The sequence below is a fragment of the Rhinolophus sinicus genome, linkage group LG05 (assembly GCF_036562045.2).
Source record: "Rhinolophus sinicus isolate RSC01 linkage group LG05, ASM3656204v1, whole genome shotgun sequence".
Taxonomy (NCBI): domain Eukaryota; kingdom Metazoa; phylum Chordata; class Mammalia; order Chiroptera; family Rhinolophidae; genus Rhinolophus; species Rhinolophus sinicus.
In genome coordinates, this window is record NC_133755.1 from 143,878,106 (window position 1) to 143,897,406 (window position 19,301).

The window sequence follows — 19,301 nt, forward strand, 5'->3', positions numbered from 1 at the left end:
GTAGAGATGGTGGAGAAGTTAGATGAGTGACACTGAAGATATTCTTACACTTCTATCGCACTTGCTTTTAAAATGTAATGTATCTTGAATGAGAATTACATTTGAAAATTTTATCAAAGCTATAAATGGATATAAAGATAAAAAAAGATTAGATGACAATAACTTCATGCTTTAAATCCTCTCCCCACCCCACTCTCATCACATCACAACTCTCACCACAATTGTTCTCAGAGCCGAATTTATGCTACTAGCCTTAGTCCATGGAGGAGCCATTACACCCTGGAAAGAAGGGTTGCTGCATCTTTCCTCATTACAGCTTGTTCATTCTGTTTTTTTGGTTTTTGTTTTTGTCTAAGTATACTCCATAACATTATTTCCCTCAAATTAAACAGGAGAGGGAGGAGATTAACCTTGGGCTGCAATTACCTGGACTGTTTGGGGTAGGAATGGGGAAAACAAAACTACACTTATATGTATCCCTGATATTTTCTATTCCATACATTTTGCCCCTTTTCCCTCAATCTCAAGTTTTCTTGATTTATTTAAGAATGAGGATCGTCCTTCTCCATCTCTTAAATTTATTGCAGTGCTCTAAGCTTCGGGAGAACTGCTAAATTGTGTGGGACTAGTCAGTTAGTGTAACCTGTTTAGTGGAACCCTAGACAAATAACTTTTATGGGCTCTCACACTCATTTCAGTCCTTTGGCCACTGCTATCTTGGAAGCTCAGACAGTGGGAAATGAACTGTGGAGACAGATTCAAAGAGAGTTGAAATTATGTTGAAAAAGCTGTCTGCCAAAAACCAATGTTGAAGTCTTAAAACTAAATAGTTTTTTCAATTTGAAAACTATTAACATGAATTGTTGAAGAGGTCTGAGTCCAAAGGGAGATCAAGTATATGTGAAATTGCATTTTTTTAAGTTACTCTTTTTCAGTAGACCGTAACAAAAAAAACATATGAAACCACAAGAGAGAATATCTCCCTGCCCTCCCCAAATTTGGGCCTTTTTTTTTTTTTTTTTTAAACAAAACAGAAAAATCAAACTGAATTAGAATGGAGAAAGAGTGAAAGATAGGTGGAAAGAAGAAAGCACACTTCAGTTCAGAGGTTTTAAGAGGGAAATCATAAACTGATAAGAAAGAGCCGTCGCTAACCTGACCTATCCATCAAGGCTCCTGGAAACCCTGGGGCCCTTGATTTGTCCATTTTTTACACTACTAAAAGATGTACAGCATTCTTAAAGTATGAAAACAAAATGCCTTACAAGTGTTACAAGAACATTCAGAAAAATGAAAAACATTTCAATTAATTTTTTTTGTACTTTTCTTTCCAGTCTTTTCTTCTGCCCGTCTTCTATTTGACACTCCCTTTATAGAGAGAAAAAAGCATCACCTGTTGGCAGCTTGAGCTCAAAAGAAGGCAATTCATCTAAACTCCCAAGAACTTTCTAGTTTAATAGCTATAATAAATACAGATTGCTCTAGTGTTTAATTACATAATAACTGTAATTAACAGTACCGATTATGTCTCATTGTTGGGAGGTGGTTAGTATTATAAAAATGAGTGCAGATCTGGGAGTACTTATAAGATGATCATTTGAAGATAGATGAAATTTCAAACTCTAATGTTAGTTCTATGCATCTACATGGATCCTTTCCTCCTGTTTAAATTACCTATTCCAACATCTCTTCAAATTTAGGAAAAAAATACATTGTTTTTAAATAATTTGCTTTTTATTTAACCTTTGCTTAGTGAAGACAAAAAGCTACAAACATAGCAATCTTATGAGACACAGAAAAATATCATTTTCTGTAAATACATTTTATTATCTTCTGAGAAATTGTTTAAATAGTCACAACCCATGTTCATGCCCTATGTTTCACTTAATCACATTATTGGCCATATAAACCTATTGTCATACGTTTGCATTTCTCCTACCTGTATTTGCTGAAAGTGTCCCTAAGTGCTTGTTGTTGGCTGCTCTTTAAAAGTCACTACTTTGTCATCCTGGTGGATTCTTCAGTTACACACTGTCAGAAGTTCATAGATGCTGCCGGTAGTGATTCCAGGAAGGGTAAAGACAGTCTACTACTTCCAGAGCCCTTTTGGGGTCGTTTTTGAACTTTATATTTTTTTTATACAAAGCTCTGCTGAATCATATGCTGGCTACCAAATGATGATCTGCCTTCTGATTCACTTCCAGAAGAAAATAAATTTCTGTTGTTTTCCAGCAGTCAGTGACTTTTTGAGACGTGGATGGGGATTGGGGAATTCCATTTATTTGATCCCATGTGTTAATGCAAGAATGGAATGACACCTTGGCACGAACACTTGCATTGGGATGGCTCACAAAACAAATCCTTCGGTAGTTTTAACTCATAAATCTAAATGATGGTGCATTTTAGAAGGAAAAATACTTTGTATCTACCTAAACAGCAATGTTAGGGAGTTACACAGAAGACGAGCTTCTTATGCTATTCTTTTGGGAAAAGCTGTATTTGAAAAAATACAGTTAAATGTGACTTTTTTCTAGATTTATTGATTTTTATTCTCTGATTCCTTTTAAAATTGACTCAGTTGGATATTTATTCCTACTGAAAAATAAATATAACCTTTTTCTGTAAAGAGAAAAAAGAGACTTCGTACCAATTCATCAGTCCTATTGTGGTTTTTTTTTGTTTTTTTGGCTCACATGCTTTTTCCTAATTACCCAGATTTGACAATTACTACATATATGATTATTTATTTTTCCACCCATTCCTTTGTCCTTTATTTCCCCCCGAGTCAAAAAGTACTGTGAATTGTAGCATGTCATAATTATTGGGGACTCTTTTTCACCATCATGACTATCTGATTTTCTTGACATGTAAATAATTAATTTACCAAGTTACTGGATCTTTGTTGCCACAGCTATAGCCAGTATTTTCTTTATGCTCCTTAAAGTGCACAAAGCACTGGTGGCCTTTTGTACATGCTGATAAATAGAAAACACTCTTAAAACCAGGTCAGTAATATATGTGGAAAGTAATTTGGTTATAATCTAAATCCATGAGAAACTTCTAAATTTTCAGAGACTTCCTTTCATCTTGTATCTAATAGTTACTTAAATATATATTAAAAAATGAAAATGATACCCTGAAGTCAATTTCCTAGAGTGGTTTCTATTTAAAGATGAAAGGACTGAAATTAGTTCTAAGCTTGAAATGAGAATAATTTCATTTACCAACCTTGAAATGAGGAAAAATTATTCTCATTTGGAATTGAGCTGATGAAGTATCTTGCCTTTCTTGTCTTTCAGAATTTTGCTTATTAAGTAAATTATTTTGGGGTGCCTACTATGTGCAAAGTTATATGCTAGGCATGCTATAGGAGTTATAAAAATGGTTAAGAAATATTTCTTGTCATCAGAAAATTAAACCACATCCAGACTATTCAGAGTATGCAATTAACTGCTTTAGTAAGAATCATCTTTTTTAGGCTTTTATCACCAATGATTTGTGTATGTTTAATAAAATGCATCAGATATAAAGTGATATACTTTTTACTTTTAAAGTATTTATAAATTAGTTCAAATAGAAAATTTTTCTAAGATAAAAAGAAATCATTTTGACAGATTAATTCTAATGAGTTTAATTAAATTAAAACATTTTATAAGTTGATGAGTGTTGGTCTTTCCTTCTTTTCTTAACCCTTCTACCTCCCATCAGTTTCTAAATTGATTTGGATTGTTTTTAAACAATATTGTCCTTAGTGTCTTAGAAAAGCCAATACATATGGCCGTTCAGTAATTACATTGCATAACCCCCAAGTTGTGATGAAGAGATACGATTATTTAGCTCAACTGAAATATTAAAAAATGACTCTGTGTATTTGGTGTTTGTTTTCTGAAAATGTTTATATTTACCTTCATTCTTTAAGGATATTTTATGTAGAGATAGAAGTCTAGATTATTGGTTATTTTCTGTAGTATCTTCTGTTTTCTCTTGTTTTATGTTGAGAAGTCAGTTGTCAGTCTAATTGTTCTTTAAAGGGTAATCTGTTTTGTTCAGATGACTGTGAAAACTTTCTGTCTTTGGTTTTTCAGTCTTTTATTATGATGTCTCTTTGTATAGTTTTCTTTTTCTTAATCCCATTTGGGATTTGCAGGGCTTAATACCATTGATTGATTTTTGGAAAACTCTGAGCCATTGTCTCTAAAAAATATTGTTTCTTCCCTTTTTCTTCTCTCTTTTTGGAATTTCAGTTATACATATTTTACAGTACATATTTACTGATCCTTTTTATCTGTTACTCTCCTCTCAATAGTTTCTCTTCTTTGTTCCATCAGTTTTCTTATATGACTTCTGACCTCTTTTCTAATTCTCTCTTTAGCTGTGTCTAATCGTCTTTTAAACCTATTCATTTAAACTCTTAATTATGGTTACTATATCCAGATCTAGAATTCCATTTAGTTCATTTTATATTTTCCAGTTCTCTGACAAAATCTTGATTTTTATTTTGTAGCTCCTTGCATTTATTAATGCAGAGTGTTTTTTTTTTTTGGTATTTTTTTAAGTCTGTCTCATCATGTCATAGGAGACCCTGTGGATCTGTTTCTATCACCTATTTTTCCCTCCTGGTTTTTTTATTTTATTTTGTTTTCATGTTATTTTGCCTCTTTATGTATCTGATAGTGTGTTTTTAAATTAATATCAGCTATTGTTTAGTTTAACAGTTACAGAAAAATTTTGAGGCCTAAATTTCTACAGAGAGAACTTAACCTTTGCTTCTGGCAAGCAGCCAGGGCACTAGCAATCCTGGATCATCTTTAATTCATTTTTCAAAGATGGAAATGATTTGAAGTTGTGCTTCAGGCCTTTAAGAACTGTATTATGTCTACTTCACACTTACTCCTTTGGTGTAGCCCTTTAGGTGGCCACATAACTCATAGAGGGTTTGTTAGCCTGTAACCTATCTTGGCAGTCACTGGACTGCTCCAAGCTGTTTGAGGTTTCCTAGGATTTCATTTACCTCTTTTGGATTCACATTGCTCCTAATTCCAGGAAGAGGAGCCAGATTTTAGGCTCACCTCTCTGGGTTTCCTCATCTTTTCCCCTTAAATTTTCATTGACTTTGGCTCCCCAGTGCTTTTAAGCTTATATATTTAAAACTTTGTCCAATTTTTCTAGTTACCCTCTTGGTTAGAATTGCATAGTCCTCTACTGTCAGCAGCAGGAGATCAATTTCCGCAACATTTTAAAAATAAAAACATGTTCCAAATTCCAGTTTAAGATTATATATATATGGCCAGTTTAGGATTATATATATATATACATACCTTTAATAAGCAATGGATTATATATATATACATATATATATATAATCCATTGCTTATTAAATTTCCACTTTTATAAGTACAATAAGCAAAGTAATTACCTTGAATATCATGATAGTCACCCTAAGTACTATAGGAAAGAATATATGGTAGGAAGGTATATATCCAAAGAAGGCTTTTGGAGTTTTGAGCTATTCATATTGCATATTGATCAAATATATGTAGCAATGCATTACCTCTTTTGCTATGGGGAAGCACACCTGCTGTGTGCTAAGTTTTATTCTTTTCATTGGAAATTTTTTTAAAAAGGACAAAGCATGAGAAATGAGTTTTATTAAGTTGTGTTAAGTTTGAGATAGCCATTTGGTGTCCTAGAGTAGATGTTGTACAGATAGATTAGAGGTAAAAATATGGATTAGAGATAAAAATCTCTTGATTATTAGCACATACATGGTACTGGACTCCACAAAGGGAAGGGAAGAAAAACCCGTGGCTGAGAGAGGGACAATTCAACTTTAGAGTTCCTTCTGGCAGAGGAGGAATTGAGAAGGTCAGGTAAGACAAGGAGAAGAGGAAAACAATAAAATTAAGGGAGGATGGTGTCCTGGCGCTAAGAAGAAAAAGTAACAACATTCTGAGCTGTCAGGTAATATGTGGCCAGTTCATTAGTTGGCCATTGGAATAGCAGTGTGGAGGCTGCAGCTGCCATTGTCCACAACAAATTCTTCCTCTCTTCTAAGAACGCTAGTTTGAAAGGAGAATGGGAAGTGAGGAAGTGACTATGGCCATTGGTTTTGCTGTGAAGTGGAGAGAGAAAGGGAGTGGTAGTTAGAGGAGGATGTGGAATCAAAAGAGATTATCTCAGGCTCCCACCCGTGAGTGGGGTGTGATCTGAATGAGAAGAAAATAATGGTGTATAAATGTACTTTTTTAATTCAAAAGAGGGTTCCAAGAGGACAGGCTTAAGTTAAACTGAGTTTGAAGCCACATAATTGGTGTACTTGGGAGTAAATTACCTAGCTGCTGTTATCTGATAGAAATAATTCCTATTCCTACAATTGTTGCAAATACACAATTAAATAAATGTATGTGTAGTACTTAATTCATAGTAATAAATATACTGTAGTTATTGGTTTTGTTGTTGTCTTTAAATTCTGAAAAGGGTCTATGTTCAGAAACAAATAATCATTCCTATTTCTAGGGTTGTTGAGAATGTTAAATGAGAAATGTATATAAACTGCCTGACTCATTCTAAGTGGTCAGTACACTTTGCGTATTGGGTTTTTTTTGTTTGTTTGTTTTTAAGTTATGTTTAGAATCTGAAAAGCATCTGTGTTCAGAAACAATTAAGAACTGTTTGTGGATAGAGGTGTATTTCTCAGCGATAGCTAAGCCCTGAAGAATGAGGTATTGTTTCTGTACCTTACTTGCCCAAAATCCAGCCGTACCAGATGGTTTGTTTGCTGTTTCCCATGTGCTTCATCGTGTATCATACCTCAGTGGATCAGCTTGAAGATCTTGTGCTTCCCACCGCCACCCCCACGTATCCCATCCTCATTATCTGCCGAAGCCAACTTACCTTTCACACTCCAGCTCAAGGGTCACCCCCTCCCTGAGCCTTTTCCTGACATCTCTTCTGTCCCACGTGATTCTGATTGACCCCCCCCACCCTCCATCCTCTGTGCCTTCATTTTAGCCTGTGATTACCCTACCACTCTTCTTTGGACTTGGATTCACAGATCTCTCTCTCTCTCTACTGGCTTATCCCTAAAACTGGTGAACATTCATCTTTTTATTTCATCCCCAGCACATTACTTGACCCATATTAGGTGTTCAATAAGCAATTACTGAACAAATTAATAAATGTGTGAATGAACTATTGGTATAATTGTCACCACTGTTATGGTTTTGCATATTTTAATGTTTTAATCATTTGTTTGTTAATTATTTGCCAAGATTATTATTTTACAAAGAATACAAGTCAGAAAATCAAATAAATGTGTGTTTTTTTGCTCTGGCTTGGAAGAACATTGTTTTGTGAAATGGGTTTGAGACCAGGAATTACAAATAGACAGTGTTCCAAAAGGTCATTTATACTTTGGTTGTCAGAAATTTGGAATATACTTTCTAAAACAAGTCATGCTGTGCAAGCATTAGTGGTGGTAAAGATGATTGTTATCATAATAATCAGATTTCAGACCTGTATTTACAAAATACTATTTTAAATCATAATATATAACTTGAGAACTAGCTTTGGGGGGGTGGGGGGGACCTGGAATAGAGAAGGGACATGACAGGAAGAAAAAGCAAGACAGATTATTCTACATTTGATTTGATTATATTTTCCCTTACAGATCCTCTGTACCCCTCTGCTTTCCTCTGCTGTTTTCTATTCTCCTTTTTATTGTAAGATTATTCCAGAACTCTTAAGTTTTTAGTTTTCCTCCCACTGTAGGAACAGTAGGGCTGTGTTAGGTAGTTAGGGTGCCATGAGCAGCCTTGGGACAATAATTCGTATGAACGTGTAATTTCTAAGTCTGTGTTTTGATGAGATGAGATGTGCTTCAAGAGCTGCCTTTAAATCCATTTCCTACATACAGAGAAATCCAAGGGTGAGAGTTTTCTGACTTGCTTTGTTTAGTGGTGAGGATTTTGTTGATAGCCAACCAGATGAAGGCTGACGCTATCTTACAGGAGAAGTTATGTCCTGGAAAGATTGTGAGGAAGAAAGAGAACTAGGTTCTTGCCCTAACACTGTCACTTTCACCCAAATCCTGTATGAATTTGAACATGTTGGACTTCAATTTTTTCCATCTGCAAATCAAGGTAATTGAGCTAGTTAAACATTTAGACATTTCCTAACCTTTTGTAAATTTGTGAACCCTTTCATAAATTCAATGATTCCTTCATAGAAATTTTCCAAATTATTTTGTTATTTTGTATTTTGCAAATTATTTTGTCATTTTAAGTTAAAAATTGTATCCATACATTATTAAAGCTTATATTATAAGCTCATTTTAATATAATCCTTAGTAATATTTATACTTTATCAGAAAATTTTTCCATATTTTTTATTTAACAGGTCATACATTCTGTTCAGTTACATAACAAAAAATTATTTGTTGAGACATTTTTAAGTTTTGTATTTCTTTATGTGCTAAGGCATCAAAAATAGTCAACAACTATTTTCATCTCGATGTATGGAATTCTTGCACTTTGCCCTGTAGGAAAATCTACTTTCTTTGTTCCTTTTTGGTTTCTAAATGATGAGATAAGAAAGAATGTTTCAGGATTCTACTTGCAAGCCCAATCTCTCATGGCAGGTGTGGATAACCAGTTAGGATACAATCATCTTTATATTGTTTTTTTTAACATTTTTTTTGCAAAATACCAGAGATACCTTGATTTGTTATATAAGACATTTATTCCAATGAATGCAATTCACAGATAAAATTATGTTGGGGTGAACCTGTAGAATTAGTAATTTTTACATTCTTCTATAATTTGCTAAAGTTCAAAATTTGTGATCTTATGCTTCCTATCTTCTTTCAGTAGTTCATCATCTGAATAAATTAAACACAATATATACTGAAAATAACTAAAACACTATGTAAGTGTCAAAACCATAGCGCCTACAGTGTCCATCTGAATGATAAACTGACTGTGTTAATTGTGTTGGAGGCTGCTCTTTACCACTCACTTGAAATACACATCGAGGCTGTCAAAATTTTGTTTTAAAGGGCTACAAAATTAAAACTTAAAAAAAAAGGGGTGGGGGGGGAAGAAATTGGTACATTTGGCTTCAACAACCTGAAACTGAAATACCTGTACCTACCTGGTTGGGTCATGTGGTGAAATAATGGAAACATGGAAGGTGTCTTCTACCTGGGTGATTTTTGGACAGTAGAAAAGAATATTCTAGTGATATGTTATGAGCAGACAGGCAGTCTGAACAGTCAGCTTCATTCACATGGAGTGTTCCATCCAAGCAACAGTGACAGGAACAATGTGCGAGGGCATGTGTGCTCCATACAACCAGACACAGGTGAGGGGATCCCCTTGGCCTTCTCTTTTCCTAGACATACTACTTTTTTTTATGAGTTATTTATTGCTGATTTATAAATTTTTTGTTTTAGATAATTCCTGGGTTTACAGATAAGTAACAGACATAATATGGAGATATCCTGTATACCCTTTATCCAGTTTCTTCAGTGTTAACATCTTACATTGCCATGACACATTTGTGAAAACTGAGAAACCACCATTGATACATTACTATGAACTAAACTCCAGACTGGATTTGGGTTCCACCAGTATCCTTTTTCTATTACAGGATTCTACCCAGGATACCACGTTGCATTTAGTCATCATGCCTTAGTATTGGTCTCCTTTGGTCTGTGATGTTTTCTAAGTCTTTCCTTATTTCCCATGACCTTGACAATCTTAAAAGAGTACTTGCCAAGTATTTGTCAAAATGGCCTTCCATGTGGGTTTGTCTGATGTTTTTCCTGTGACTACACTGGAGTTGTGGGTTTGGAGGAAGACTCTCACAGAGGGGAAACGTATTCTCATCACAAGGTATCAGGGATATATGCTATCAGTGTAGTATCACTGGTGATATTAACCTTGATTACCTAACCAACATAGCATTTGCAAGGTTTCACTACTGTAAAGTCATTATTTTTCTCCATTTCATACTTTGTTCTTTCGAAGCAAATCACTGAGGCCAGCTCAGTGATTTAGGGAAACGGAGTTAAACTCCCCTGCTTAGAATGGGAAAGAATATACTTATTTGGAATTTTACTATAAGAAACATTACAGATTGACTGCTTTGACCCTACTATAATATTAGGACTCTTCTCATGTTAATTTTATCCCTGTCTCCTGAGGCAAAGCATGATAAGCACACTCAATGAAATATTCAACTCAAATCATGCCCGTGACTAGATTGGATATATTTTTCACCACCAATAATAAACTTTGGAGTATAAATGTTAAGTGAATAAAGCAGTCCCTATTCTTGCTTGCTTTCATAATAAAAGTAATGAAAAATAACTTGTATAAGAATAGAGACTAGAGAATTCTGGCTTCTTCCCTTCACGATTTTCAATAAGTTGTTTTGTCTTTAATGAAAGCCATCTTGAATTTTTATCCAGATAAATTTTGGACTGCTTCTAGCTCCCATAACTTTTTTTATTTGTATTTGGCATTTGTTATACTCCATTTTGAAGGATTTGGTCACCAATTCTACCACCTGCTTTGCAACCCACTGGTAACATAAAGCATGGTTAATTCAGTCTAACTGGATTATTAATATTATTGTATTCTCTACATAGGCCATGTTAGAGTAACATAGGTTTTCTGTAGTTTTAAAGATACATCTAAAAAAGTTGTATTTTACAATAAACTGTTTTGATCTCCCAATGGTCAGATCGTTGAATGACCACCATAATCATAAGGGATATAGATTATTTCCATGAGCAGGATTATCTATTCATTGTTTGAAACATTAAGGAATCAGTTTAGTTTATAGACTTTACAAATTTAACTATTGAGGTATAATTTATACTCAATAAAATGTACATATTTTGTGTACAATTTGATGAGTTCTTATACATATATACACTTGTATGACTGCCACCACAATCAGGATATAGAACATTTCCAGAAGGTTTCTTTATTTTCCTTTGGAATCAATCCTCTCAACCTCCACCTTCCCACACCAGGAAACCAATGATATTATTTCTGTCACTGTTCTGACCCTACAGATTAATTTTAGAAAGGCAGTTATTTTATATTACATATTTTTTTCTTCTGCTGCCTCCATGATCCTCTCTTTATATTTGTTTTTTTAACAGTTTGACTGTGATGTGCTAGATATTGAGTATTTAGCTCACTTGGGGTTCTCTGAGTTTCTTGGGTCTGTGTTTGATATCTTTCCTTTTTTTTTTTTTGAAAATTATTGGTCATTACATCTTTAAGTATTTCTTCTGTACCATTGTTTCTCTGTCTCCTTTTTCTGAGACTCCAGTTACATGCAATTTAGACCATCTGATAATTTTCCTACAGCTTTTGGATGCTCTGTTCCCTCTTCCTCCACAGTATTTTTTTTCTTTTTGTGTTTCAGTTTGGGTAAATTCTATGACCTTTCTTCAAGTTCATTGATATTTCCTTAGAGGTATCAGAAGCTGATGAGTCCACCAATGGAATTTTTCATCTCTGATACTGTCGTGTGTTTTTTCTTGCCCAAACCCTGTTATTTATTGTGTATATACAACAGTATGGCCTCCCTCCAGCCCAACCAGAAATCAACATAAAGAAACATACCCATAACAATGAAAAATTTTTATATTTAGAATTAGCCAGCTGTACTCAGTTTAGATGATCCCAATTGTGTTGGCAAAATCCAAAGCATTATAGTCAGGAGCCTTCTTTTCTCCATCAGGCTTGATCAGGGTGTTGACCATGGCCACGTCAATGTCATAGAGCTTCTTCATAGCCTATTGGCCTTAACAGCCACAATGTCATCTGTCTTCTTCATGGCTGACTGGTAATCATGGAACTTGATGATGACATAATGGTCAAGCTTGTTTCTCCTGGGGGCACTCTTCTGAGGATATTTAGGCTGCCTTTGCAGCTGCAGTGACTTGGGCCTTTGGGAGTTGGGTAATGTGTGGATCTTCCTTTTTTTGGCTGTGGACACCTTTCAGGACTGCTTTCTTTGCCTTCAAAGCCTTTTCTTTGGCTTCAGCTTTGGGAGGGGCAAGGACTTTCTTCTTTGCTTTTGGCGCCATCTTTGTGAAAAGCTCTGATATTGTTTTTTTTTAATTTCTAACATTTCCATAGTTTCCATTTCGCCTCTGAAATCTCCTGTCTGTTCATTCATGTTGTTTACCTTTTAATACTTTGATCCCAGTTATTTTTAAGTCTCTATCTGATAGTTCCAACATTGGATCATCTTTGAGTCTGGTTCTCTTGATTGCCTTGTTTCTTAACAGTGGTATTGCCTGGAGCATTTTTGTTTGTTTCATGTATGAGTCTTGTAATTTTTGACTGAATGGTAGATGTTGTGTGAACATTAGAGACTAAGGTAAATAGTATTTGTGCCTCAAAATGGGATCCCCTCTTCTATTGGGTTATTAGAGTGTGGGATTGAATCAATCTATTCAGAAGCTGAGCTGGATTGGGGTATTGCTACCTTCAGTGGACCACAGGCTTCCAGTTCCTCTAGCACTGGGCTGCCATTGCCAGTACATAGATCTGCTGTGCTGGAGGGGTTTCGTCAGTATTACTGCTCCACCCTCAGCTTTCAGCTGTCCCTGCACACCTGCACCACAAAGAGAATATATTTCCACACTCATACTCTTTCCCCAGGAGAAGACTGCTGTTGCTTAGCACATTGTGCTAGGGTTATGTTTGGAGGTGGAGGTGGCATGTGGTTGGTTATCTGTTGTTCTTGCTCAGCTTCAGTCTTGGGGAGGCTCTGTGCACCTGGATCTTAGACATTTTTCAGCATTCTTACCTCTCCTTCCCTGTCACCTTCTGCACATCTGCACCACCAATGGGGTCTCTCTCAAGTCTCCCCCTCTACCCTAGCCTGTCCTCGAGTAACGTCGTTTTGTTCAACATAGTTTCGTTATATACTTGATGAGATGCCATAGGAACTTAACTCTTTGTTTATATCTATGAACCTATTGTAAAATTGGTTTAGTTATATGTCATTTCACTTAAAGTCGCAGAACCTATCAACAACATTGAGGACTGACTTTACCTGGCAGAGGCCTGTGGGAAAACCTTGTGAGTGAGTGCAAAGATCCCTTTTTTGTCCAGTGCTCTCAGCTATTTCAGACTGACACAGTATACCACACTTAGCTATGGTAGCTTTTAAAAATTGTAGCCGACATTATCTTATCAGCTTCAATTGTGCCTGACCCTTTTCCTCCAATGTTCTGCCACAGGTGAGCTAGTTCACGTATCCTATACCCAGCCTCTGCTGATTCTTGAAATTCCCACGTGTGGGACAGTGACTTAGCAGAGAGGATTATCTTTGCCTTTGGAGCTCCTCCAGATTTAAATCCAACAAGTGAGCCCGCAGATAAATTCAGAGTCTGTCTGGTATTCTTTTTCCTGGCAGATTGTCCTTCTCTGGTGAGCTCGCTTCTCCAAGCTGAGTGACTGGTCCAAGATATGAAAATGGCCTCTTCCTGTTCAATTCTTTCACATTTCACTGTGTTCACAGCTCTTCTATGGTTTTAAAGAAATGTGTTGTTGAGGTTTATCTGTGGATTTATTGTGCTTTCAGCAGGAGTGAAGGTTTCCATATCCTCCTTTATCCAGACCAGAAGCACAGCTTGCTCATTGATTTTTCAGTTACTCCATATTCTGCCTAAAGTTTTTCTATTAAATAAAGATACTCAGTTGCAGAGTATATAAATTCTTAGAAAGTACCTGCTCAGTGTTTGTGGTGAAACCTACAATTAATTTTCTTGTTAAATTGGGTAGGAGTTGTCTAATGAATAAGCATTTGCAGAATTTACAGTGTTTTAAGGAAGAGCAATAATTTTATAGATTTAAGCACAGAAAGCTTAGTGAAAGAAGAGAATTTTCTCCTTCTCATCTGTGCTATTTTTTGCAACTTTTCCATGGTTTCTGCCTTTTTTTTAAACTAATCATCAAAATCACTCTGATATGTTATAGGAAAATTAATTTAGTATAGTATACTGTATTCTATAATATTCTATTATTTTTAGTTTTTACTTAGTTTTTTTAAACTAAAATAATACGCTGGAGGTGGTTTTTTTTGTTGTTTTTTTAAGCAGACCTTTTTTTGGGGGGGCCATCATTTGTATTCTTAAGCTTTAGAAGTTAACAGAATCAGAGCTCTATATTTATTCTTCCTTGGATATTTTCTTAAGAAATACTTATAGGAAAATTATATATGTTAGAATCCGCTTAGATCTGTATACTAAACATTATTCTAGTGCAGTTATAACATGATAAAAATGACAGCTCTTTCACGATGAAGTGTGATAAGATGCAGCTTATCTTTTGCTGTTGAGTTTACTATACTATTAATGAATTTCTTAAGCACTTAATGTTTTTAATACATCTTAGTAGTAATCTTGGGATTTCTTTTTGGAAATATGCATGTAATCACAAGAACAGAAAAGTGGTATCTCTCCTCTGGAGAAAGATATTTGTTATAACAGAGAAATAATAACCATAATTTAATTCACATAAAAAAGTTAAGACATGGTGTACTTTGAACAGAACACATTCTAAACTAGATATTTTGGCTTCAAATTTGGTTTCTTGACATAAATTTATAATCAAAACAGAACTGGAATTATTAAAGATTTAAAGTGGTTATTTAAATCAGAATTATACCTTTGGGGCTATTTTGACTTTTTAAATAAAGATACTTACCTTTATATTTTAGTGATGTATTTTGCTCTGTATAGATATCTAAAAATCCTTTTGAGATCTTAAGATCAACATTGTGACTGGGAACTTTTGTAGCTGTTTAGTAATATACTTTGGGAATGGTATTTTTAGAAATAGTTATAGTAGCAAATGTATAATAGCTCTCATAAATAGTAAACTTTTAGAAAAGGAAATTTAAAGAAACTGAAATGGAGAATGAGGCTGAGATTGCCACAGTTGATTTAGAAGTAGAGCGTAATCAAGATCTTAACTCTTTGTATGACTTACCTATTACATATCCTGACATGACTTTTGGAGACATAAGATGTAATGGCCTCATCATCAGCATTGTGATACATGGGGCATGCCAGTTATTATGCAGAAAAAAAATCTATGATGACATTCAAGCCCACGAGAGCTTAAAATATAAGGAAGACACCATTGGCAGCCTTGTGAGTACATGGCTTACAAACAGCCAAAGAAAATAACATGTACACAGTTTCTGGGCAAAGAGGAATTGTCTATACTGAAAAGAGCTACCTAGGTTTTGGTAAGCTGAGACACAGCGTGTTTTTTCTTAGCTTGGAAAATCTGGGGTTAGAATATCAGATGCTGCTTTTTACCACCTCATCCTTGGAATTTATGTTCTGGCAAAGACTAATTCAAACCATTCCTATCTTCAGCATTTTTTATTCTTTCCATTTTAACCGGGAGCCCCAACCCCACCTTTCTGTCTATAAACTTCCATCTTTCACCTGCTACTTTCTGAGAATGGAAACCCCAAAAAGTTTCTAAAAATGGGAATTTAATAGTTAACGTGTATGTGTGTTTAATTTGTATGATGAAGTTGTTTTTAAAAAGACATCATAAGATATGTTTAAAAGTGTGTTTGCATAAGAGAATGTACATATTGTACAGAATAAAGCTCCCCCACTCCCATTAACTGTTCTCAACTTACTAAGTGTCACAGCTGATGGGAATGGTAGATGTGCGTGAGCCATTCACAACACTTGAGAAAAGTCAGAAATCCCAGTCAGCCTTCATTGGTTGTCTTTCTGGTTTGCTTCAATGGTTCTAATACTTTTTTTTCTCTCCCTGTCAACTCATAAATGGTCGATTCTCTGAATTGTATAAAACTGTCAATGCTTTTTAGGGCTTTAAACTTTAAGTAATGACATACAAAATAAAAACAGAATAGTGAAACCTTCTTATGTAATATACAAATTTCCTTCAGCTAATACTTTCAATTTAATTTAAAATCTTAACCAAACTTTTTCCCCACATTTGTTTTCAATTTTATTTCAGAAATATTGAAATATTAAAAAGAAAGTTTATAAACAAAAAATTGAAAGAGTTGAGTATTAGCAAATGTCATGCACCTCTCTGTAGTAACTGGGTAGTAAACCGATAGACAGTACAAACTGCTTTTTGTATTTTACATTTTTCATATTTAACTTTTTTAACACCTTTTCCTTTCCCCATAGAAAGTTAATGGAAACTTCAGATATAAGTTTGGTACAGTTCCTTATCTTCCTGAATTCAATACTGGGACCCATGTGTGCTTACGAAATGTCTAGAGGACTACAACTAAAATCTGAAGTTTCCATTTACAGTGCAGTTTTTATTATAGTATGCAGAGTAGTTTCAGTATAAATACTCAGTAGAGAGTCTCAGTCTGATAGAAGGAGTCCATGCCTGACTGTAAAAGTTAAGTCTTTTATTACATGAACTTTTCATTTCCAACAAGTTCTGAATATGAATACTTAAGTTTAGCCTCAGATTATATTCCTTTGCTGTTTCTCTTGTGTTTATAACATTCATGACATACTTTTCAATTACCCTGTTTCCCCGAAAATAAGACCTAGCTTGACAGTCAGCTCTAGTGCGTCTTTTGGAGCAAAAATTAATGTAAGACCCAGTATTATATTATATTATATTATATTATATTATATTATATTATATTATACCCGGTGTTATGTTATGTTATGTTATGTTATGTTATGTTATGTTATGTTTGTTATGTTATAGTGGGTCTTATAGTAAAATAAGGCCAGGTCTTATATTAATTTTTGCTCCAAAAGACGCATTAGAGCTGATGGTCTGGCTAGGCTTATTTTTGGGGAAACAAGGTAACTGTGTTTTCATCCATGGGCCTAATAGACTTTAAGGGAGAAACTGGATAGAATAGATAGAATATATCCAAAGACAGGCGCCACTGTAAGATCTAGACTGTGATTGAAGCTCACCACTCACTAAATATTATAAATGGCTTCCATCTGTTTTATTAGAAAGTGAGTTAAAAATATATTCATGAGCTTTCTTCTCCTTTATAACTTACATTTTCTAGTTATTAATACATACGAATTTCTTTGCTAAATTTAAAATGCTTGAATTTACTTTTTGATAATCCAACAGATTATATAGGAGAGATATATAGATGAAAAGATTGATAACTTAAAGTTGAGTGCTGGGTACAACAGTTTATTATACCATCCTTTCTACCTGTATATGTCTGAAAATTTCCATAATAATTAAAAAATATTAATAACTTCAGAAATATCAGATAAATATAAACATTAAGTACCAAAACTACTATTTAAAAAACATGTAGTATAGATATAAAAGAATCTTATAAATTATTAGCAAACTCAGAATATATAAAAAGAGTATATAAAAATACATAAAAGTTATTCTCCTCCAGAATACAAGATTGATTTAACATTAGAATAATTTAATTCATGACGTCAGCATATTAAAGGAGAATAGAGTGTCAGCAGACTCAGAAAAACCCAGTTAGTAAAACTCCGCATCCATTCATAATTTTTAAAAATCCTAGGAAACCAGGAATAGAAGAACTCTTTAAATGTCATTACAGAATATCTCCCAAACTTCATGCTCTTGGTGAAAGTGTTCTCTTTGAGACTGAGAATTAGAAAGGAGGCTTTCTATTACCCTTTTATTCATTATATTATATAAAAATGAATTGTATATCAAGATCTCAGCACAATCGGAAATTAAAATTTTTAAAATACCATTTGCAGTAGCATCACAAAATATCAAATACCTAGGGATAAATTCACAGAAACTGTTGCATGCTCTTTATACAGAAAACTATAAAATATTATTGAGAGAAAAATAAAAGAACACCTATATAATTGGACAGCTATATCATATTCATGGATTAGAAGACTCAATATTTTAAAGGTGTCATCTCTTCAAACTAATCATATAAATTCAGTGCCATTTCAATCAAAATTTTAACACGTTTTTTGTTAACTAGAACTAAAGCTGATGCTAAAATTTATACAGAAATACAAAGTGCCATGAAGAGCCAAGGCACTCTTGAATAAGAACAAGGTAAGAAGGCCTGTTCTACAAGACATCAAGACTCATTGTAACGTTACAATCATTAAGACAATGCAACTTTGATGCAAGAGCAGACAGATCAGTGTACCAGAGATTCCCAGAAACAAATTCATGCACATACAGACAAATGCTTGGTGAAGTAGGTACAGCAGAGCAACGGGGAAAGGACTGTCTGTCATAAATGACAGTTGGGTATCCATATGGAAAATTATAATACTTGATTCCCACTCCACATCATACACAAAAATTAATTCCACATGAATTGCACACATAAATGTAAAAGACAAACCAATAAAGCTTTTCAGAAGAAAATACCAAGATATTCATGGCCTTAAGATAGTGAAAGATTTCTTAAATAGGATACAAATATCTAATCTTTAAAAAAAAAATGTGTGTTTCACAGTCATTAAAAATATCTCTGTTCATAAAAAAAGTCATTAAGAGAATGAAGAGGCAAGCTATGGTATAGGAGAAGATATTTGAAACACATATAACCGTTAAAGGATTTATAACCAAAAGTATAAAGAAGTTCTATAAATCAGTAACAGGAAGACATCAACATAGGAAAATGAGCAAACGACAGGCAGTTCACAAACAAGGAAATGTAACTGTCTATTAATATGAAAAATGTGCTTATTCTCATTAGCAATCAGGAAAATGGTAATTAAAATCTCAATAAGATACAACTATATGCCCGTTGGAATGGCTAGAATTAGAGTCTGGTGATATCAACAGTTGGTGAGCAATGTGAACCCTCCAAACTGCTGGTGGGAGTGTAAATTGGTTGAGCTAGTTGTGGAAATTATTAGGTGTAATCCTGTCAAGTTGAAGCATTTTCCATGATTCAGCCATTCCGTGACGCAGTATATAACCTACAGAATGTTCTTATTGGCATTCACAATAGCGCTAGATTAGAGACAACCCCAAAAATGTTCATCTATAGTGCAGTTGATAAGTTACATATCATATACAGTGGGGTTCTATTTTCTAGTGAAAACGAACAATCTGTCAACAATATGAATGAATCTTAAAAAGCATAATGAGAGGAAAAGCCTGACACAAGAAGTATATGCTCTGTGACTCAATTTATATAATAAATTTAGAGTGTGATAAACTAGAACATAATTAAGTGGTAAACCAGAAAAGCAAGCATGTGAGTACTGTAAATATCAGGACAGTCGTTACCTTTGACCAGTG

At 34.3% G+C, this 19,301-nt stretch overlaps 2 protein-coding genes across 4 annotated transcripts in view; one reads left to right on the top strand and one right to left on the bottom strand.

Annotated features, from left to right (window-relative positions):
* The window catches only part of COL10A1 (collagen type X alpha 1 chain), a 35,263-nt gene extending 33,057 nt beyond the window's left edge, over positions 1–2,206 (bottom strand). The window contains exon 1 of the mRNA XM_019741342.2: positions 1,940–2,206. The gene's annotated coding sequence lies outside the window, so the exon portion shown is untranslated. The remainder of the gene's footprint in view (positions 1–1,939) is intronic.
* NT5DC1 (5'-nucleotidase domain containing 1) overlaps positions 1–19,301 on the top strand; it is a 125,086-nt gene that overhangs the window by 49,875 nt on the left and 55,910 nt on the right. The gene's annotated exons all lie outside the window — the stretch shown is intronic.